At 40.8% G+C, this 24,676-nt stretch overlaps 1 pseudogene; it reads left to right on the top strand.

The window, feature by feature from the left end:
* Positions 7,360-24,676, top strand: part of LOC102185541 — a 48,674-nt pseudogene continuing 31,357 nt past the window's right edge.

A 24,676-nucleotide genomic window follows, 5' to 3' on the forward strand; every position in this document is an offset into this window, starting at 1 on the left:
GGCTCAGATGGTAAAGAATCTGCCTGCAACGTGGGAGACTGGGTTCAATCCCTGGCTCAGGAAGATTCCCTGGAGAAGGGAATGGCAACCCACTCCAGTATTCTTGAGGTGTGTATTCCAGTATTCTCATAATTAGAGCTGCTTGAATATGAGCTGATTCTGACACGTGCGAATTCCCTGTCCTTGGTGTATTCAAACAGAGGTTTGACAAACAGTGAATGGAAACAGAGTGGAAGCCACTCATACGGGGAGAGAAATGAAGCCTATGGTTTTAGAACTTTTTTCAAATCCTACAATTCACACTTCGGTTGCAGAACATGAGCATGACAGTCCTCACTTGATGTCCTAGAATTACTGGAGGGAAGCAGAAAGCCAGAACCAAGGTGCAGAACCCATAGGTGAGGACTAAACTAACGTAAAGCACAGCCCTAAAACCTTGATTTCTTTGTCTTAGTCTTGGGCTTAGTCTTGGGCTTGAGGACAACCAATCCATTCCAGAAGCAAAGTGGAGCCTTTACCTGTATGATGGGGTCACCAACTGCTAAATCTTACCGAAGAGTATGAGTTTGGGGATGTTGACTTGCTTGGAGTTATAAGTTCCCACCACCAGAACTAGCCCAGCAATGGAAATAAAACTGGGTACGGAGTGGGGTAAGGAAGTAACAGATTCTTCCACTCATAAGAAGGAAGAGCAGTAGACACTGGGAAATAGTAAGTTCATTATTTATGAATCTTGGATCTATCATTTTTACCTGCAAAGAATAGTATGCTACAGTTTCAGATTAAACAGAACTATTTTCTATTTCCACTTGAGTCCTGAGATAGAAAAAAATGGTTCCTTTGGGGGTACAAAAATGAATTTGAGTATGAATATGTGAAAGAAATCACGGAATATATGACTAAAAAAGAATACATAGATTGAATTTTTAAAAGATGGCCACATCCTGGAGCATACACTAAAATTCAAATACCCAAGAAGAGCTGGATTATCTAACACATAAAAATAATTTTTAAAAATAGAAAAAGTAATAATGATGATAGTAAATACTCTGTGGTAAGCACTTTTCGATGCCATATGTACATGAAAAACTTTTATTCTCACAACAACCCTAATGTGGCTACCATTATTATTTTTACAGAGAAAACTGAGGTAGTGAAAGACAAGGTAACAACAACAGAAAGGTAATCCATTGAAACAGAAAACAAAGAAGGCACACATTTTAAATGGGGCACCCATTAACATGGAAAAAGAAGAGAACACTAGAAGCCAGTGATCCTCAGGGTATAGGAAAGCAGACATTTCAGATGCTGATGGTGGGAGTACAAACTGATATAGAATTTCTGGAAGGGAAATTGGCAATAGGTATAAGAGCTCTTAAAAATATCCACTCTCTTCTTCAATCCAGTAATTCCACTTCTGGAACTCTTCCTAAAGAAAAATAAGTATGTGAACAAAGGTTTCTCCACAAGATTATGCATTGTGTCATTGCTTATAATGGGAAACAAATTGTTCCAGTACATATGATAGCTAAAAATACTAAAATGCAATGCAGTCTCTAAAATTGAATCAGTAAATATATCTATACACATGTAAAGATACTTCTTATATTTTCTGAGTGAAACAAGCAGCAAATTTATTCTGCAGAAAAAAATTCTAGAAATGCATGTAATCAAAATTAAAATGACAGTGTATCTGAATGGTGGGATTATCAGTCAATGTTATTTTCTTCCTTTGAACTTTTTTGCATTTTGGGATAGTGTGACAAGGAACCCATAACTTGAGAAATAGTTAAGAGTGTAATTAAGAGCGGGTTCTGGAGCCAACACATTGGAGTTCAAATCTTAGCTCTACTGTTACTCAATTTTCTCATCTGTAAAATGGGAATAAAAATGATACTCACTTCTTAGGATTGATGTGAGAATTAAATGAATTCATATAGCTAAAGCATTTACAACAGTACCTGGACCCTGATAAACAACAAAGAATGAGTATTGCTTATCATATGAAGCAAATTCTCAACAACAAAAATAATATCACCAACCAAGTTATGTGTTCAGAATAGGAAGTCTGCAACATGTACCCTGTGAATTCTCAGATAAGAACCAAGCAACACCATACTTCAAAGAAGGAAAAAAATAGTCAACAGATATTGGAGGCTTCACATCCAACCACTTCATTCACAGAGAGCACCTGTGTGTTGTGTCTCTATCTGGTTTTGAGGTACTTTACAGTTGTACAGCTATTATTAGCCACACCACATCCAGTTAAAAAGCAGAAAGTTTGAAGTATGGTAATAAGAGGCATGTGATTATGATAGAAACAAAAAGAGAAAACATTTTTTAAAACTGAAAGTAGTGAGAAGATGATGAAATGTTACACATCCAGGTGAGATGAATCATTGGACCAGAAGGGAAATTCTTTAGGGGGAGAAAAAGGCAAATCATGTGACATGTGAAAAATGCCAGACCTAGCTGATCCATAGGAATCAGCAACAGATGATGAAAAGTGTGTAAGGGCAATGAACAACTTTGAGGGCACGGCCAGATGATAAAGCATCAAAACTGGACATCTGGCAAGCTAATGGTAATTCACTGGCCATTCATTTGAGAATTTAAATGCTAAGCATGGTCAATACGCTGTAGATGAAACCTTTGTTACAAACCATAGATGAGTCCATCAGTCAAGGCCTTGTTTGAATCTACCCAGTTTCCTTATGGAGCTGAGAGGTGGGATGAACTCCATCCGAAGCTCGGCGTCCCCCCACACCAGTTACACAGAGAAACAGGTGTGCATGCATGCTGAGTCACTTCAATCATGTCCATTTCTTTGTGACGCCATGGACTGTGGCTGGTCAGGCTCCCCTTTGTCCGTGGGATTTCCCAGGCAAGACTACTGGAGTGGATTGCCATTTCCTCCTCCAGGGATCTTCCCGACCCAGGGATTGAACTCAAGTCCCTTGTGTCTCTTGCATTGGCAGGCAGTTCTTTATCACTAGCGCCATCTGGGAAGCCCAGAGACCAGGCAGGGAGCTTTTAATGGCCTCAGCACATTAGCTATGTAGACGAAACCAGTATTTGGAGGAGTATCTGATAGACTGTGTGTTAATCAAGAGAACAGCATGCCTTGTGTCAACTTTCCCAACTTACATTTTGTAAAAATGCACTTGAAAAATGCAAGCTTAAACTCTTCATGGGAATATTGCTATGGCTTCGTTATTAACCTTAAAGCGAATCCTAAAGCCTGTATTGGGCTTCCCTGATGCCTCAGTGGTAAAGAATCCACCTTACAATGCAGGAGACATAGGTTTGATCCCTGGGTCAGAAAGAGCCCCTGGAGAAGGACATGGAAACCCAGTCTAATATTCTTGCCTGGAAAATCCCACGAACACAGGAGCCTGACAGGCTACAGCCCATGGAGTTGCAAAGAGTCAGACACAACTTAGCAACTAAACAACAACAAAAGCCTGTATTATAGTTTCAGGCTTCAGGTCATATTGTGTCATACTGATTTATGTGCAATGCACTTAGGAATGACTTTTTTCATAAGTAGAACCACTTCATTACTTAGCCTCAATGAGGTGCCCAGAAAACTCGGAAAGAAGGAAAATAAAACCAGCTGATGAATAGATCATGTATAGATATACTAGTCACCTAGTAGGAGGAAGTAGAATGGTACTCAGGCCAGTAAGACTCAATTGTAACTGTAGTAATTTTTTAATATATCAAAACAAACAACAAATTAAGCAAAAAGGAATGTTCAGCCTGGAAATAAAAAATGCATTCAGGAAAAGGCTGGCAGAGTCCATCCTAGCACTGGCCAATAAAGAAGAGATGAGGCTAATTGGATAACTCTAAAAAAAGATGGCTACATCTTACTGTACTAGGCTGACTCCATTAAACATGAAATTCCTCTAATTCTGCCCATTCTGTTGACTTGATCAACAAGCAGCTCTCAAATTATGAGCGGGCTTCTTACGTAGATATTCCTACAGAGACATAATGCTGTGTTGACAAAATCCATTATAAACATTATGGCCCTGATGAACCATAATTTCATATTGTATATTATTAAATTGGCTGATTATTATTTTGCTATCTAGCTTGACAACCGAAAATCCATATTATCCTGTGTCTATACATTTGAAGGCTTCCCTGATGGCTCAGCTGGTAAAGAATCTGCCTGCAATGCAGGAGACCTGGGTTCAATCCCTGGGTTGGGAAGATCCCCTGGAGAAGGGAATGGCTACTCACTCCAGTATTCTGGTCTGGAGAATTCCACGGACTGTATAGTCCATGGGGTCGAAAATAGTAGGACAGGACTGAACGACTTTCACTTTCACTTTCTGGTGGCTTGGTGGTAAAGAACCTGCCTGCCAATGCAGGAGATGTGGGTTTGATCCCTGGGTCAGGAAGATCTCCTGGAGAAGGAAATGGCTACCCACTCCAGTCTTATTGCCTGGGAAATTCCCATGGGGAGAGGAGCCTGGCAGGGTACAGTCCATGGGATCACAAAAGAGTCAGATACGACTGACTAAACAACAATAACAAGCATACATGTAAAGCCATTCCTCACTGAAATTTTAAAACCTGACATCCTTATTTTATACATCAGTCTTCCCAAACTTGGTTCATGTGAGTTAGCCTCTAAGAAACTGATCCACTCTTCTTAAGGAGAATGCAATACTGAGGAACTTGACCTTGGGCATAGGTAACTAAGGTCATCCTGTTCAATCTCCATTGACTTTCCCTAGCATAAATATCCTGATGTTGTTGATAGCTGCAGGCAAGCATTCTGCAATTTTCTAAAGAACAAAATCAAGAATTCTCTCTATACCCAATGGTGTTCCACTGAAACACTCACAATTTGAAAAGGAACCATGAGGAAGCAACAAATAAGATATTCTCCTTAAATATGTTCTTTAATCCTGGGAAATACAAGACAGAGGGGAACAGAGAGGAAGCGGTCAGAGCTATGTTACTGCAGAAAAGAGTGATCCTAGCAGTAGTTAGTGCGTGCATACTGTCACTTCAGTCCTGTCCAACTCTGCGACCCCTTGGACTGTGGCCTGCCAGGCTCCTCTGTCCATGGGATTCTTCAGGCAAGAATACTGGAGTGGTTGCCATTCCTCTGCCAGGGGATCTTCCCGACCCAGGGATCTTCCCAACCCAGGGATCTTCCCGACCCAGGGATCCAACCCACGTCACTTACCTCTCCCGCATTGGCAGGTGGGTTCTTTACCACCAGCACCACCTGAGTAGCTAAGCAGACTGCAGATTCGAATTACAATCCTCCCTTGATATCCATGGGGAATGGTTCCAGGAAGAGGTTAGTAGAATCCAAGGATGCTCAAGTCTGTTATATAAAACAACTAGCTAGTATGGTCGACCCTCTGTACCTGCATGTTCCACATCCTCACATTCAACCAACCACAGATCGATTCCAAATTTTGGTTAAGTACATGAATGTTGAACTCGAGGATACACAGGGCTGACTAGACTCTTTCTTTTTAAACATGATGCTCCCTTTGGCACTGCTTTAGGAACACAGACCTGAGTGAGGGTATTGTGAGTCCCTGTGTAAGGTATAATGGCACTGCTCCTGTCCATGATTGTTATTGATCCTATAGAAGCTACTGGGCCAAGTCCTAAGAGGCTATCACTTTGAATCCACTGCAGAAACTTTACCGTAAGTGGCCCACAGTCTTTTCAATGACTTCATCTACACATGGAGATCTTCTATCCTTTCCTTTACTTCCTTGAGACACTGTTTCTGACATGTTCACTAACACATACAACTGACTCTCTCATTAAGTCAGATTTTTTTTTCACTGCAAGAATGAGAGTAACCAACAAAAGCTCCTCAAGAGGTTCACAGAAAGGAAGTAGTTAAATGATAAAAATGTGAAATGTTATGCGGCAAGCTGTGTACAATTAACTAGAATTCAAATATACACCTTGTTCCAATCCAAGCCATTTATCAGATAAAAATAGTCAGCTACAAGAATGTCATGATTAATGAGGTGAGACTCCAGCTAATTACTGTTTCCTCCAGAAGTAATTAGGTTGGCATTGCTAATCAAGATGAATGAACACTCTGACCCGCTTTTTTAAATGTAAAACTATGAGCCGCTACTGCAATAACATCATTTAGTTCAGGCAATGTAGTCTTTATTAGGCTTGTAGTTTGATTAAATTCTTTTGTTACACTAGGCTTTCCACACATGAACAGATGAATGCTGTGATGTTCAAAGAGTTTTTCACCCTTAATTAAAGACTGAAAAGGCTTGTTCAATTCACAGGGCGATACATAGGACAGCTCTAAATTGATAGCTTTTAAGTAGAGAATGAGGGAAGGCGGCTTAGGGCTTGTCCACCTGCGAGGGGTTTCCTCCCCCTCTTCCTCCTTCTATAATTCCACTTATTATGGCTGAGAAATGAATGTGAAATACTTTTATTATATTTTTATTAAACAGCTTTTTCATTTCATCGCCGTCTCTTTGAAAGAACACAATGCATATATCGGTACTTACTTATTTTTTAATATCATGAATATACGCAGGAGGAGTTATAGCTGATTCCATGCCATTAACAGAACAAACTGAGGTGTGGTACACAGCTCTGCCACAGCAGCATGGTCCACACAGCTCATTCCTGCTGCTCACAGCAGAGCGACTAATGTTTCACACTCATGGTTATAATGAATATAATCATATCTCATACGATTATATTTCATTTCCACTCGAGCAACAGGACTCACTCCTTGATCAACTGGATGAACTCTGTAGAAGATCACTTATTAATCATCTACCAAAACTGTCAGTATCTTTACCCCCAAATTAGCTTGCTAGAGGCTTGTCTTAGATGCTGGTGACTGCGTCGTTTCACGCGCTTAAGAACTTCTCTTCATCTGCCTCTCCTGTCTTTACTTCTTCACAAATTTCCATTTTCTGATTCTTAATGTTTTTCTATAGTTATTCCAAAGGGGTGGGATTATCCTCTCTACTCTTTCTTTGCCAGTTGGTTTATATTTCCACTTGCCAGGTTGGGAAATCCTATTTTTACATCTTCTACTTAATTACATTCCCAGTCTAGAATATGCTGTCTCCTCTTTGATTGACATGTTTGGACCTCCTGCTGCTCTGTTTTTCTCAGCAATTTTGTATACAGGAGGATAAAATGATCTTAAATTTTGACACCTTGTCTAGGTCTAGGAGTCAGTTTCTTTTTCGGGGTTTTTCCTTGTTGTCGAATTTTATAAATGGCTTTTAGTATTAGTGATTTCCATTTTTTAACAATTCTGTCTTCATTTAGAAAGAGATGAATCCAGCTGACCTGAAGGTCCTACACTGTCTGTTCTGAATGCCTTTTAACAAGCAGCAGAAAGCCAGGCATTCGAAGCCTGACAGAGACCCAGAGATGGAAAATGGGCCACTGCGGTACACAAAGCCCCACTGTGCTAACGGAAAGCCTAGACAGCAAGCCCACGGCCCTGGGACAGGTAACTGTGTCAGTACATGCCCCACTGCGCCAGGGAAATTGTCAGGGTGTCATTATCCACGACACTTCATTCTCTTTCCTAATTTTCCAGTTGGGTTCTGAATTTGTCATAGTTCCGTGTCATTTACTTTACTCCATCATTATTCTACACCAGGCTGCCTTTCTTAAATGCGGCTCCCCTCACGTCTACGGGTAGCGTTAGATTTCGTCTTAGGATGTTGTATTAAATAGCTCCCAAGTTTTTTTAGACTTGTCTCTCGGGTTCTCTCTTTTCCTTGGTGCCTGTCTGTTTAGCACAAGGATAGCTCCTGTTCTGCCTGATAAACCCAAGCTGGTATCTTGTGCTTTCTGCCATGTGTTATTTAATTAAAACATGTAGTTCTTTCTTGGTCTTCTAAATAGTTCTGGCACCATAATAGTTGCTGAGACTCGGGGCAGCAAAAGGACTTATCATTGAGCTCCTGACCTTGATCTAGTCTTTCCCAGTTTCACAAAATTTTCTTTGCTGATTGTAATATGTAGTCTCAACTCCCTGACAAGCATTAAAGATAAGCACTTTGTGTTCAGGTCCAATGCCAGGGACTTTCAATATATATATCCCTAAGGCTACAATATATACAAGAAAGTCTCATTGTACTGAATTATATTTCCTGGAAAAAAAACTTTGGAAGAAAGTTTCTATGTAAAGGATGTTTTTAAGCAGCACTCTTTGACTGATCGACTGGTTGAGTTTGTTCAGCAAAAATGAGGTTAAATATTAAACATGTATAATTCACATGTATAAACAATATCTGTCAATAAAGTCATCCATAATGTTACCCCCTTCCTTAATTCTTTTTAAATATCATCGTATTTAGTGTAATTATTCTGGTTTCTCCCAACTCTACATTTCTACAAGTTTATTTTGAAAAATATTGCATGGAGAAAGAAGGTTAATTTAAACCTCCTTGGGCTCCCTGTTCATTTATTTTTTTTCAAATTAGAGCTACTGTGTTTCTAACCCAAGACTCTAAGTTTTGTGATTTGATTTCCTGATTATAAGGCAGAATTTTTTAAAACCAACTTTTACTGAATTCAGCAAAGGTGTATGAATCCTCAATAAATAACAATCGCTGGTCCTGAGAATTATGAACTCTAGGAGTGAGAAGGAAAGAAATTTCTATTAAGGCAGCAGTGATAAGTTTAGAAAGTCAGAATCTCTTTTCTCACAATATTATTTAGGGGTTGACTGAGGATAGATAAGGGCTTCCCAGGGGGCTCAGTGGCAAAGAATCCCTGCCTGTCAATGCAGGAGACATGAGTAAGGAAGAGCCCCTGGAAAAGGAAATGGCAACCCACTCCAGTATTCTTGCCTGGGAAATCCCAGAACAGAGGAGCCTGGTAGGCTACAATCCATGGGGTTGCAAAGTGTCAGACACGACTTGGTGACTAAAGAATAAGGATGGTCAAACAGTGGTTTCTTGAGTAAAACAGGTGAGGAAGACAGAAATCTATACACACCAATCTCCCGAGGCCAAGACATATACCCAGCCAACAGCAGGGGCTTCCTCAGTCAAGCAGGCAAATGTCCAGAAACAGTGGCTAATTCTGTCTTGATTTAGCTGACTGTCAGCACTAGGGTTGCAACAGATGGTGCAAGGTCCCAGCTCGGTGGATGGAATCCAGGGGGCCACTGACATTTAGAAGTTTTAAGATCAACTGTTTCACTATTCATTTAAATTATAGTCACTGGGAAAGAGGAAAGAGGACCAAGAACAGCAATGGGCTTACCCCCTTGCTGAGGTTCAAGAGCAAGGCTCCATAACCTTAGGAGGAGATTATAAGCCAAGATCAAAGAAATCAAAGCATTAGACCACTCCAAGACAGTGGGACCCACGGGAGAAGAAAAGCTATGACTTCAAGGAGCAGCCCAGTGGCCAAACTGGCCTGCCAAGGGATAATCATTCATCCAACAAGCATCATACTTCAAGAATGAGGGTTCCATATGTAAAACAGGTAATCAGTGAGAATTGACTGTATAGCTTAGGGTGCACAAACCTGGTGTTCTGCGACAACCTAGAGAAGTGGAATGGCATGGGAGGGGGGAAGAAGGTTCAAGACGGAAGGGACATATGTATACCTATGGCTGATTCATGGTGATGTATGGCAGAAACCAACACAATATTATAAAATAATCATCTTCAAATTAAAAATATATATTTTTAAAATTTCCATTACCATAAAAAAATGTGGGTTCTGTAGTCAGAGAGTTTACAAATGAGCAGAGAAATCACTCTAAGTCACTAGCAATAATAAAGTATGAACAGGCTGTAACAGAATAACAGGAGTCCCAAACCTTGTCTGAGATGGTGAGGAGAAGGTGTCAGGAAAGACCTCTCCTGGAGGAACTCGTGTTTAAGCTGAAGCCAAATCAGAGTCTGATCTGCTGTGAAGGAGAACCTGGGAATAATTCAGGAGACCCACATTCAACCACACCTGCTAGATTCACGAGAGTATGATATGAAAAGAGGAAGTTAGGAAAAAAACACATCATTTTTTACTGGCTAGGGATGTGACCCTGAACAAGTATGTGGAAACCCTAATCCTGGTGAACTCATGCAAGCAGAAAGTAGTATTTTCTTCTTGGAGGATAAACAGTTTAAGCCATCTAGACTTACAATTTTCAAACTGTATTCCAAGGACAACTAGTCTCATAGATTAACCTACATCAAAAAGGTATGCAGTCAAGTGCCTTTGAAAGACTCTGAACATTATTACCACCTCTTCAAGAATCACAAATCATGCTATATACATTTAATTAGGCTTCCCTGGTGACTCAGACGGTAAAGAATCTGCCTGCAATGAGGGAGACTTGCATTCAGTCTCTGGGTTGGGAAGATCCCTTGGAGAAGGGAATGGCAACCCACTCCAGTATTCTTGCCTGGAGAATTCCACAGACAGAGGAGCCTAGCAGGCTGTAGTCCATGGGGTTGCAAAGAGTCAGACACAACTGAGCAACTAACACACCATATAATCTAATTTATTAAATAATTACTTTGTAGATACTTATAAAATTATATCATTTATGATATTTCTATAAATATGTCTTAATTCATTTAAATATAAAATAAAAGGACATATTAATTTAATATATATACATTTAAGGCACCAAAAAGATTTTAAATTAATAAATGTGCTTGAATTTTTTAACCATGGTAATTCACAAACTTATTTAACCATGAAACTCATTTTTATGTAAAAAAAAAAAACTAATATTTCTTAGAATTAGTGTTCTGTGCATCATACATCAGCCAGGTTTTTTTAAGGGGCAAAGGGTCACACTAACCAATTTTATTATAGTGCCAAACCAGTCATGGACAACATATAAATGAATGGATGTGGCTGTTTTCTAATAAAATTGTAGTTATGAACACAAGCAATAGGCCAGACTTGGCTCCTGGGTAAGGTTTGCTGAGCCCTTTTCTAGACACTGACTCGATACCATAGGCCCCATGCCAGAGATTAATTACCCTTAGCCATTCAGTGACCCAGTGGACTAAAGGGGGAAGAATGAGAGCCAGTATAAGAGGCAATCTTAGGCCTGTCATATCCAGAGGGAAGAACCCAAAAAGAGGAACTCAGCGAGTAGAAAAGGAGAAAGCCTAAGAGATTACGGTGAATGAAAGCAAGATATTTTAAGGGGGATGAACCTAGAGCCTATTATATAAAGTGAAGTAAGTCGGAAAGAGAAAAACAAGTATCATATATTAACACACCCATATGGAATCTAGAAAGATGGTGCTGATGAAACTATCTGCCAGCCTGCAGTGGAGACACAGACATAGAGAAGAGTCTTGTGGACACAGAAGGAGAAAGAGGGGAGGAGAGGGTGGGACGAACTCAGAGAGTAACACTGAAACATATACATTACAGTATGTAAAATTAAATAGCCAGTGGAAATTTGCTGCATGACTCAGGGAGCTCAAACTCGGTGCTCTGACAACCTAGGGGCTTCCCAGGTTGCTCAGCGGTAAAGGACCCCCTTGCTGATGGAGCAGACACAAAAGACTCAGGTTCGATCCCTGGGTTGGGAAGAGCCCCTGGAGGAGGACATGGCAACCCATCCTGTATTCTTGCCTGGAGAATCCCATGGACAGAGGAGCCTGGCGGGCTCCAGTCCATAGAGTTGCAAAGAGTCAGACACAACTGAAGTGACTTAGCACGTACACAAGTGACAACCTAAAAGGGTGGGTAGGGGTGGGAAGGGGAAGGGAGACTCAAGAGGGAGGGGATATGTATACCTATGGCTGATTCATGTTGCTGTATGGCAGAAACCAACACAATATTATAAAGCAATTACCCTCCAGTTATAAATTAAATAAATAAATTTTAAAAGAAAGGAAAAAAGACCAAAATATTTCCATGTATTTGCTGAGCACAAGACAGCTCCAGCACACTAGGACCATGAAATAGTCATATCCTTGGCCAGATCCCTCATCAGCATTTTCCTGGATAGAGCAAGTGGGCAGCACTTCAAGTTCCCCAGCAGGAACATGCAGAAATACCTGAAGTGAGATTGAAAAACCAAAAGACTGGGAGGTAAAGGCAGGGACTGACAATGGTCAGACATGCCTCTTCTTATTCCTGCTCCCATCTTCAGGCAACCAACGATCAGGGTCTATCTTAAATGTGGGGTGATAGCTACATGCTGCTGCTAAGTCACTTCAGTCGTGTCCGACTCTGTGTGACCCCACAGACGGCAGCCCACCAGGCTCCCCCGTCCCTGGGATTCTCCAGGCAAGAACACTGGAGTGGATTGCCATTTCCTTCTCCAATGCATGAAAGTGAAAAGTGAAAGGGAAGTCGCTCAGTCATGTCCGACTGTTAGTGACCCCATGGACCGCAGCCTACCAGGCTCCTCTGTCCATGGGAATTTCCAGGAAAGAGTACTGGAGTGGGGTGCCATCGCCTTCTCCAGATAGCTACATACCTTTTGAGATTTCCGCAAATCTCTCCCAATGTCCAAAATTCTGTCTTAGAGATGTAAATTTTAAGGAAAGATTTAGGAAATCTTTCGGAAAACAGAAAAAACAAGGGAACATAGTCAATGACACCAGAAATACACCTGCAGTTCAACAAAGAGGGGTTTACTGACGTGTTGCAATGGGGAGAACACACACATGGAGAACCATGGGGCCCTCCCAGTAAGAAGCTGTTATGGGACTGTTAAGGAATATGCTATGAGACTTGGAATTTGTCTTAGACGTCTGTGAGGAGGAGTTAAGAAGTGGGGCTCTGCTTTGGATTTAATTTTTTGTGGTGGGACACTGCTCAGGTTTGGGGCCATGCTTGGACATGATTACGGAGTGGTATGGTTTGTCCTGATCCATCATAGTCTGATGTTAATGTTCTATAACATTTTTATCTTCAACAAGAGGCCATTGTGGCCTAAATATGAGTGTGAGGACAATCCATAACAACACTATAGCTTAGCTGGGTCAGGTTCTAGCTGTCAGACATTGCTTTTCCCTTTCTCATGACTGCAAATTTGAAGCATAGCAGAGGGAAGTTAGATGTGATTCAGTAGTCATAAGTACTAAAAGGATAAATATTTGGAAAAGGATGAGAAATTCTAAAACATGAAGTTAGGCAACACAATGTCAACTAATTTCCAATGTAGAAAAAAGGAACTGTCTTAAAGAAATTCAAAGTAGTAGTACAAGGGACACTTAAGTGCTCCATGTTTTAAAAAGCTTATGCGAAAGAAGAAAGGAGAAACACAAAACCATTGTTGGCTGGGAAAGGAGAGCATGAACCAATGAGAAAAGACAAAACAGCCTAATACCCGATGTACTTAGTGACTGCTTCTGACTGCAGAGAATTTTGGATGGAGACGAATGCTGCATCAAGCAACTTCTATATCAGAGTACCAGAGGGAACAGATGGTACTGCTCAACTGGATAGCTGAGAAGAGGTTAAAAAAGAAACTCTTACAACCATTTAGGAAAGGCATAGGAATGGCGTAGGCCCCTGGAGTTAGCAGCAGCAAACTGTCACTATCTCCAGATCTGAAGAGACAAGGGGAGGGCCAGACACTAGCCCCAGACAAGAGACTTTACGGAGAGGGTTGATAGTAATGTAGCCTTTGCCAAAGGAAGGAGCCACAATGGCTCAGCAGTGAGGAATCCAGGGAAACGAACACCCCAATGTCACTTTTCTTCCTCCATCCCATCTCCTGCCAGTGACTCCCATTTGGCAAGGAAATCTGTGAATACAGGCCATAAAGTCAGCCTCCTGGGGCACAGGAAAGGTGGAATGTAGATATGGAGGGAAAAAATGGAAGATAAGTCACCTTCAGCTCAAAGATTCCACTGCTCCAAGATACACTTTAGTGCCTTCCATTCCCAACCTGACAAAGCAAATCAGACGTGCATAAAAAATGAAGCTCCACCAATGAAATCCTACTTTTCCCTTCAACATGTGCATACTTTGTTGGGATCTGTATTCACTTTTCACTAACTGCTTACGATCTTCACTCCCCTTCATTGTCCCCCATGAGAGATCTCCCATCCCCTCTTCCTGACCTCTTTGCACAGCTCTTTGCTCTTCTACCTGTTGCACTCTGCTAATGGGCCCCACTGGGCTGGCTCCTGGACACATTCTCCCTCCCCAAGTCCCAACCTCCTAGTCCTATTCAATCAACCTCCCAAGTGGTCTGGTGCTCCTGAGGCCAAAACCAATCATAATTCTTTATATGTTTAATGTGGGAGGAGTGGAAATAAAGAAATGTATTTAGAACCAAAATTATTCATGACCACTCCACAAGGAAACTCCATAATCACACCACTCTATTAGTCCCAAAATATCAAGCACATAATACAACTTACTGTGAGTTTACATAATTATAAGCACCAAAGAATTGATGCCTTTGAACTGTGGTGGTGAAGAAGACTCTTAAAGAGTCCCTTGGATAGCAAAGAGATCAAACCAGTCAACCCTAAAGGAAATCAACCCTGAATATTCATTGGAAGGACTGATGCTGAAGCTGAAGCTCCAATACTTTGGCCACCTGATGCAAAGAGCTGACTCACTGGAAAAGACCTGATCCTGGGAAAGATTGAGGGCAGGAGGAGAAGGGGATGACAGCAGACAAGATGGTTGGATGGCAATGGGCATGAGTCTGGGAAAACTCTGGGAGATAGTGAAGAACAGGGAAGCCTGGCATGCTGCAGTCCATGGGGTTACAAAGAGTCACATACAACATAGCAACTGAACAACAAATGAGTTTACACATGCTCATTTATAATTAATCACTACAGCATAACCTAGCAAATAACTGCATTCAGAGAAATTATTTTGGTTAAAGCTTTCAGGCTAGAATTAGAAGTCAGCTATAATCTCCATGAGGGCAGAGACTATGGCTCACTTTGCTCACTGGTATCTCTAAAGGATGGAGCAAAGGGCATGCTCCTGGTTCTTAAAACTATGTTAGTTGAATAAGTATTTAAACGATGATGACATCTTCCAAATTTCCAAAAGCAAAAAAAAAAAAAAGTGGTATTCCAATTTTGAATATAACATACTTTTCTTCTTTTTTCCCCCCTTGAAAAAAAAAAAAGAGAAAGAAAGCCAGGTACAAAAATGAGTATTTCATGCCTGTGAGCTTATAGCTTATATGCCTAATCAATTCAATTAAAGGTCTGCTAATTTTTCACTCTATTTTCCCCTTCATGTCTGTGCCTTCCCTTCCTCAAAACAGGAAGAAGCTTAATGTATTTTTAATTAAACTTTTAATTTTGAGGTAATTGTAGGTTCATATGCAATTGTAAAAAATAGTACAGAGATCGTTTCACTCACTTTCAACATCTTGCAAAGCTACAGTGCAAGATCAGAACCAGAACACTGGCATTGATATAGCAATCCACAGAATATTTCTATCATCAGAAGAATCTCTCTTGTTTCATACTTCACTTTCCTCCTCCCCCACTGCCTCATTCAGCCCTGGTGACCACGAATCTGTTCTCTATTTCCACAATTTTGTTATCTCAAGAATGTTACACAAATGGAATTGTACAGTATGTAACCCTTTGGAGACTGGCATTTTCACTCAACATAACTCTTGCGATTCATCCAGGTTGTTGCATGTATCAAGTACTTGTTCCTTTTTATTGATGAATAGTCCGTGGTATAAACATGCCAGTTTGTGTAACCATTCACTTTTGGAGGACATTTGCTTATTTCAGTTTCCAGCTATTACAAACAAAGCTGCTGTGGACATTTAAGTAAAGGTTTTTGTGTAAACTTCACGTAAAGGTTTTTGTATAAACATAAGTCACACGATCTAACTCAAAGACAAGTGAGAAGTCCACCAAGACTACCTTGAGCCCTGAAAAGGGGGTGAATGTATTACATTGCTATAGAAGAATGAAGCTTAGGGACCAATCATTCAATCTACCACAGCTGCTTTACCTCCAGCTGTTGCCGCTGCTGCTGCTGCTGCTAAGTCACTTCAGTCGTGTCCAACTCTGTGCGACCCCATAGATGGCAGCCCAACAGGCTTCCCCGTCCCTGAGATTCTCCAGGCAAGAACACTGGAGTGGGTTGCCATTTCCTTCTCCAACGCATGAAAGTGAAAAGTGAAAGTGAAGTCGCTCAGTCATGTCCAACTCTTAGCAACCCCATGGACTGCAGCCTACCAGGTTCCTCCACCCATGGGATTTTCCAGGCAAGAGTCTTGGAGTGGGCTGCCATTGCCTTCTCCGACCCACAGTCTACAAATTGCTTATTCATATCCATTCATATATTTTCGGTTTTGTTTATTTTTACTGATTCTCAATTCTTTCTACATTTGTATATTATACTTTTGTCAGTTAAAGATGTCAAAATATTTTTTTTATTTTTGTCTATTAGTATATTCTGCAGTTTTCTTTATGAAACAAAAATTCATAATTTTGATATAGTCAACTTCATTAAATTTTTTTACTTGAATTCATCTGGAATAAACTTTTATAAGCAGTATAAGATAAGGATATATTTATATTTTTCCCCATTTCAGTGAGTTTTTTGCAGCATTTTGTACCAAATAGTTAACATATCAGTGATCAATGTAAAGAAATAGAGGAAAACAATAGAATGGGAAAGACTAGAGATCTCTTCAAGAAAATTAGAGATACCAAGGGACCATTTCATGCAAAGTTGGGCTCAATAAAGGACAGAAATGATATGGACCTAACAGAAGCAGATTAAGAAGAGGCGGCAAGAATACACAGAAGAACTATACAAAACTGATCTTCATGACCCAGATCACCACGATGGTGTGATCACTCACCTAGAGCCAGACATCCTGGAATGTGAAGACAAGTGGGCCTTAGAAAGCATGACTACAAACAAAGCTAGTAGAGGTGATAGAATTCCAGTTGAGCTATTTCATATCTTAAAAGATGATGCTGTGAAAGTGCTGCACTCAATATGCCCGCAAATTTGGAAAATCCAGCAGTGGCCACAGGACTGGAAAAGGTCAGTTTTCATTCCAATCCCAAAGAAGGGCAATGCCAAAGAACACTCAAACTACCGCACAATTGCACTCATCTCACACGCTAGCAAAGGAATGCTCAAGATTCTCCAAGCCAGGCTTCAACAGTACATGAACTGTGAAATTCCAGATGTTTAAGCTGGATTTAGAAAATGCAGAGGAACTAGAGATTAAATTGCCAACATCTATTAGATCATAGAAATGGCAAGAGAATTCCAGAGAAACATCTACTTCTGCTTTATTTATTATGCCAAAGCCTTTGACTGTGTGGATCACAAGAAACTATGGGAAATTCTTCAAGAGATGGGAATACCAGACCACCTGACCTGCCTCTTGAGAAATCTGTATGCAGGTCAGGAAGCAGCAGTTAGAACTGGACAACAGACTGGTTCCAAGTCGGGAAAGGAGTACATCAAGGCTGTATACTGTCACCCTGCTTATTTAACTTCTATGCAGAGTACATCATGAGAAATGCCAGGCTGGATGAAGCACAAACTGGAATCAAGATTGCCAGGAGAAATATCAATAACCTCAGGTATGCAGATGACAACACCCTTATGGCAGAAAGTGAAGACGAACTAAAAAGCCTCTTGATGAAAGTGAAAGAAGAGAGTGAAAAACTGGCTTAAAACTCAGCATTCAAAAAACTAAGATCATGGCATCTGGTCCCATCACTTCATTGCAAATAGACGGGGAAACAATGGAAACAGTGACATACTTTATTTTCTTGGACTCCAAAATCACTGCAGATGGTGATTGTAGCCCTGAAATTAAAAGACACTTGCTCCTTGGAAGAAAAGCTATGACAAACATAGACAGCATATTGAAAAGCAGAGACATTACTTTCCCAACAAAGGTCTGTCTAGTCAAAGCTATGGCTTTTCCAGTAGTCATGTATGGATGTGAGAGTTTGACCATAAAGAAAGCTGAGCACCGAAGAATTGATGCTTTTGAACTATGATGTTGGAGAAGACTCTTGAGAGTCCCTTGGACTGCAAGGAGATCAAACCAGTCAACCCTAAAGGAAATCAGTCCTGAATATTCATTGGAAGGACTTATACTGAAGGTGAAACTCCAATACTTTGGCCACCTGATGCAAAGAACCAACTCATTTGAAAAGACCCTGATGCTGGGAAAGATTGAAGGCAGGTGGAGAAGGGGAAGACAGAGGATGAGATGATTGGATGGCATCACTGACTGGATGGACATGAGTTTGAGCATGCTGCGGAGTTGGTGATGGACAGGGAAGCCTGGCATGCTGCAGTCTATGGGGTCACAAAGAGTCAGACATAACTGAGTAACTGAACTCAGTTCACATATACCATTAATTTGTGATGCTGCATTTATTGCTTCTCTTACCTTGGACGTGGGGTATCTCTTCACGGCTGCTCCAGCAGAGTGCAGCAGCTGCTCCTTACCTTGGACGAGGAGTATCTCCTCACTGCCGTCCCTCCTGACCTTGAACGTGGAATAGCTCCTCTAGGCCCTCCTGCGCCAGCGCAGCCTCCGCTCCTTGGACGTGGGGTAGCTCCTCCCGGCCGCCGCCCCTGGCCTCAGACATGGGGTAGCTCTTCCCGGCCACCGCCGCTGACCTCGGACGTGGGGTAGCTCCTCTTGGCCGTTTCTGCCGCAGCCTGGCACTCTCGGCCGCTGCCCCTGACCTCGGACGTGGGGTAACTCCTCTCAGCCCCGCTACGTGCACCGGTCGCAGCCGCAGTTTCAAAGAATAGCAAGAAGAGATATGAAAGCCTTCCTCAGCGATCAATGCAAAGAAATAGAGGAAAACAACAGAATGGGAAACACTAGAGATCTCTTCAAGAAAATTAGAGATACCAAGGGAACATTTCATGCAAAGATGGGCTCTATAAAGGACAGAAATGGTATGGGCCTAACAGAAGCAGAAGATATTAAGAAGAGGTGGCAAGAATACACAGAACTGTACAAAAAAGATCTTCAAGACCAAGATAATCACGATGGTGTGATCACTCACCTAGAGCCAGACATCCTGGAATGTGAAGTCAAGTGGGCCTTAGAAAGCATCACTATGAACAAAGCTAGTGGAAGTGATAGAATTCCAGTTGAGCGATTTCAAATCCTGAAAGATGATGCTGTGATAGTGCTGCCCTCAATATGCCAGCAAATTTGGAAAACTCAGCAGCAGCCACAGGACTGGAAAAGGTCAGTTTTCATTCCAATCCCAAAGAAGGGCAATGCCAAAGAACACTCAAACTACCACACAATTGCACTCATCTCACACTCTAGTAAAGTAATGCTCAAAATTCTCCAAGCCCAGCTTCAGCAAATTCCAGCTGTTCAAGCTGGTTGTAGAAAAGTTAGAGGAACCAGAGATCAAATTGCCAACATCTGCTGGATCATCAAAAAAGCAAGAAAGTTACAGAAAAACATCTATTTCTGCTTTATTGACTATGCCAAAGCCTTTGACTATGTGGATCACAATAAACTGTGGAAAATTCTGAAAGAGATGGGAATACCAGACCACCTGAACTGCCTCTTGAGAAATCTGTATGCAGGTCAGGAAGCAACAGTTAGAACTGGACATGGAACAACAGACTGGTTCCAAATAGGAAAACGAGTATGTCAAGGCAGTATATTGTCACCCTGCTTATTTAACTTCTATGCAGAGTACATTATGAGAAACACTGGACTGGAAGAAACACAAGCTGGAATGAAGATTGCCAGGAGAAATATCAATAACTTCAGATATGCAGATGATACCACCCTTATGGCAGAAAGTGAAGAGGAACTAAAAAGCCTCTTGATGAAAGTGAAAGTGGAGAGTGAAAAAGTTGGCTTAAAGCTCAATGTTCAGAAAACTCAGATCATGGCATCTGGTCCCATTACTTCATGGGAAATAGATGGGGAAACAGTGGAAACAGTGTCAGACTTTATTTTTTCGGGCTCCAAAATCACTGCAGATGGTGACTGCAGCCATGAAATTAAAAGACGCTTACTCCTTGGAAGGAAAGTTATGACCAACCTAGATAGCATATTGAAAAGCAGAGACATTACTTTGCCAACAAAGATCTGTCTAGTCAAGGCTATGGTTTTTCCTGTGGTCATGTATGGATGTGAGAGCTGGACTGTGAAGAAAGCTGAGTGCTGAAGAATTGATGCTTTTGAACTGTTTGGAGAAGACTCTTGAAAGTCCCTTGGACTGCAAGGAGATCCAACCAGTCCATTCTGAAGGAGATCAGCCCTAGGTGTTCCTTGGAAGGAATGATGCTAAAGCTGAAACTCCAGTACTTTGGCCACCTCATGCGAAGAGTTGACTCACTGGAAAAGACTCTGATGCTGGGAGGGATTGGGGGCCGGACGAGAAGGGGAAAAACAGAGGATAAGATGGCTGGATGGCATCACTGACTCGATGGACATGGGTTTGGGTGGACACGGGAGTTAGTGATGGACAGGGAGGGTTGGCGTGCTGCAGTTCATGGGGTCGCAAAGAGTTGGACATGACTGAGCGACTGAACTGAACTGATTTATTGTTTATTGGGTTCCTGTATGTAAATAAATCTATTTTTGAGTTTGGAGAAGGCGATGGCACCCCACTCCAGTACTCTTGCCTGGAAAATCCCATGGACAGAGGAGCCTGGTAGGCTGCAGTCCATGGGGTTGCTAAGAGTCGGACACGACTGAGCGATTTCACTTTCACTTTTCACTTTCACGCATTGGAGAAGGAAATGGCAACCCACTCCAGCGTTCTTGCCTGGAGAATCCCAGGGACGGGGGAGCCTGGTGGGCTGCCGTCCAGGGGGTCGCACAGAGTCGGACACGACTGAAGCGACTTAGCAGCAGCAGCCGCATTTTTGAGTTCTCTATCCTCAATTAGTCAATTTGCTTATTCATGAGTCAGGCCAAACTATTTCTAATAACTATGTAGTTATTATCCTACAATATCCTGTAGGATAAGAATCCTTCTCTTTTTTTTTCAAATTGATACAGCTTTTTATCAACTTTAAACATATTGGAACGTGTTTGGCCAACTCTTCAAAATTCCAGTTGGAATTCATTTATTGTCTGTAGATTAACTGGGGGACAATTAACATCTTTACTTAGATAAATCCTGTCAACTATAAACATGGAATATTATTGTTCAGTCACTAAGTTGTGTTCTACTCTTTGCAACCCCACGGACTGCAGCACACCAGGCTCCCCTGTCCTTCATTATTTCCTGGAGTTAACTCAAACTCCAAAATATGGAATATAGTTCTGTTTACTGTAAGTTTTATGTCCTTTAATAGGATTACAAAGTTACCTATGTTAAGTTCTATGCATCCTTGATAGCTCAATTAGTAGATATAGCATAGTCTTTACTGTGATGTGTATGTTATATTTTATTGCATCCTTAGTTGATTATTGCTGATTGGAGTAATATTACTGATTTTCATTAGACCTTTTAGCTAGCACATTTGCTTGACTCTCTCTAGCATATTTCTAGTAGCTTTTTTTGGTTGGTCTTGTCGGATTTTCTATGATGATCATTTATTTTCAAATAATAACTGTTTCCCCTTAAACCTTATAGCTCATATTTTTTTCTTGTCTTATAGCATTGAACATGAGTTCAAAATCACATTAAACATCTGCAGTGATAGTGATTATCCTGTCTTATTCTTAACTATAATGAACATGTAGCTGAATTTTCCCCAGGTGTAAAAAATTTTCTAGAAGTTTTCAGAATATTTTAGTTATCAAAATAGAGAAATCCCTTCCCTTCCTGATTTCACAAGGTTTTTTAAAATTATAAATCAATACTGAATTTAGTCAAATGCTTTTTCTACATCTATTCAGATAATAAAAAGAATTTTCCTCTTTGTTTATACATGTAGGAATTAAAATAATAATACTATAGTTTTAACACACTGCTGGATTCAGCTAGCTAATATGTTATTTAGGACTTTTATGGGTACTTGTGTATCTGTATAGTTGATATAGATATACTACTACAATATGCAATTTTGAAATTAAGGAGTTGTATAAAATACTTTCAGCTGCTCTAAATTGTTTCCTATTAGCAAATAATAAACTAGAAATCAACAGATCCTTAAAACTTTAATAAACTTATCTGCGAAACTATCTGGGCCGGAGCATTTGAAGAGCAAAGATACATGATTTCTATCTCCATTTTCTACAAAGGTTATTTAATTTTTCTTTCTTCTTGCTTCATTGCTGTCATGTTTTTATCTTAAGTTATCAAATGTATTAGCATATAGTTGCTCATATTTTTATTCTCATATCTATAGTCATGTCTTTATTTTTATTTTTTACTTTATTTGCACCTCCCTTTTACCATATTAATCTTCTCAGAGAATAGCTTTGAGTTTTGTTCATCTCTGGTTTTTGTCATCTATTTCATTGAGTTCTGTCTTTATGTTTTTAATTTTATTCCTTCTCAAAAAGGTATTCTCTATTAGTATTTTTCAAACTTCTTGAGTTGGAGTTTGGCTCACTTTTTAAAAATGAAACTTTGCTTAAAGGACTGTTTCAACTATATTATACATACTTTACCGTGTAAATTTTAATTAGTCATCAATTCTAATTATCTCTCCCTTTTCTTAATATTTTGTATTTACTATAAGGGTTTTACAGTAATGTTGACTTTCAGCTATATGGACATTTAAAAGCATTTGTTGATTATTGTTGGGGGACTGATATAGTCAGTATGATCTTGTTCTTTGGAAATTATTAGAATTTTTCAGTCAGTTGGATTCTTTTTTTTTTTTTTTTTTCAGTTGGATTCTTTACAAGAATATATGAGGCCAGTCGAGGTGAAGCGAAGTCACTCAGTCGTGTCCAACTCTTTGCGACCCCGTGGACTGCCCGTGGACTGTAGCCTACCACGCTCCTCCGTCCATGGAATTCTCCAGGCAAGAATACTGGAGTGGGTTGCCATTTCCTTCTCCAGGGGATCTTCCTGACCCAGGGATCGAACCCAGGTCTGCCGCATTGGAGGCAGACGCTTTAACCTCAGCCACCAGGGAAGCCCATGCTGCTGCTGCTGCTGCTAAGTCACTTCAGTCGTGTCTGACTCTGTGCGACCCCATAGACGGCAGCCCACCAGGCTCCCCCATCCCTGGGATTCTCCAGGCAAGAATACTGGAGTGGGTTGCCATTTCCTTCTCCAGGGGATCTTCCTGACCCAGGGATCGAACCCAGGTCTGCCGCATTGGAGGCAGACGCTTTAACCTCTGAGCCACCAGGGAAGCCCATGCTGCTGCTGCTGCTGCTGCTGCTGCTGCTGCTGCTGCTGCTGCTGCTGCTGCTGCTGCTGCTGCTGCTGCTGCTGCTGCTGCTGCTGCTGCTGCTGCTGCTGCTGCTGCTGCTGCTGCTGCTGCTGCTGCTGCTGCTGCTGCTGCTGCTGCTGCTGCTAAGTCACTTCAGTCGTGTCTGACTCTGTGCGACCCCATAGACGGCAGCCCACCAGGCTCCCCCGTCCCTGGGATTCTCCAGGCAAGAACACTGGAGTGGGTTGCCATTTCCTTCTCCAATGCACGAAAGTGAAAAGTGAAAGTGAAATCACTCAGTCATGTCCGACTCTTAGCGACCCCATGGACTGCAGCCTACCAGGCTCCTCTGTCCATGGGATTTTCCAGGCAAGAGTACTGGAGTGGGGTGCCATTGCCTTCTTCAAGGGAAGCCCATACTTCTTACTTATTTAATAACTCTATGTAGATATGTGTGTTTACAATATATAAATAATATATGTGGCATCTATAAAACTTTATATCCAATAATACATTTTATACATGAGTTTAAGCAAATTAATTCTCCGACTCTAATCCTCAACATTTAACTTTGCCTCTTTGACTTAGCTTTTGAGAAGAAGGAAATTAAAATCTCCAGCTATGATTCCTTAACCTTCTGTCTCATCTTATAAATCTATCATTCATTGCTTTGTTTATTTTAAATCTATACTATTAGATATATGTGTGTGTATATGAACATATCTTTTTTATTTGTTTTTCCTTTTACCATTTATAACATCTCCCTTAATCCTTTATGACCTTAGTCTTGAATTCTGTTTCTCTGATATTAAAGCTGTTTCCTGAAGGTTATTTATTTTAGCTCAATTTTTAAAATATTTATCTATTTATTTACTTATTTGGCTGCATCGAGTCTTAGTTGCAGCATGCAAGATCTTCACTGCAGTGCACAGACTCGGGCTCAGTTGCTCCGAGGCATGTGGGATCTCAGTTCCCCAACCAGGGATGGAACCTGCATCCCCTGCATTGCAAAGCAAATTCTTAACTACTAGACCACCAGGCAAGTCACTTTAGTTCATATTTATCTAGCAAATATTTTTTATCTAGCAAATATTTTTTACCTAGCAAATATTTTCACTTTTTAAAAACTTCTTTGTCTTATAGACAATATACTGCTATAGTTTTAATAAAATGAGGTATTTCTCACCATCTTATATTTTCTGTTCACTCCATTGTTACACTTTCTCCATACTTTACTTTCTTCTGTTCAGTAAGTAAAACTTCTGCTAAAAAAATGATTTTACGCATGTTACTTCCATTTTCTGGTGGATATCCTTACCTGAGTAAGGCCCATATTTATATTCTTTTATTCACAGCCATTGTCTAAACTTTCAGTCCTTAGGAATATCTTTGTATAGAAAAAGTTCCTTGACATTAGTCCTGGCAA

This window comes from Capra hircus, chromosome 5 (assembly GCF_001704415.2).
Source record: "Capra hircus breed San Clemente chromosome 5, ASM170441v1, whole genome shotgun sequence".
NCBI classification, from domain to species: Eukaryota; Metazoa; Chordata; class Mammalia; order Artiodactyla; family Bovidae; genus Capra; species Capra hircus.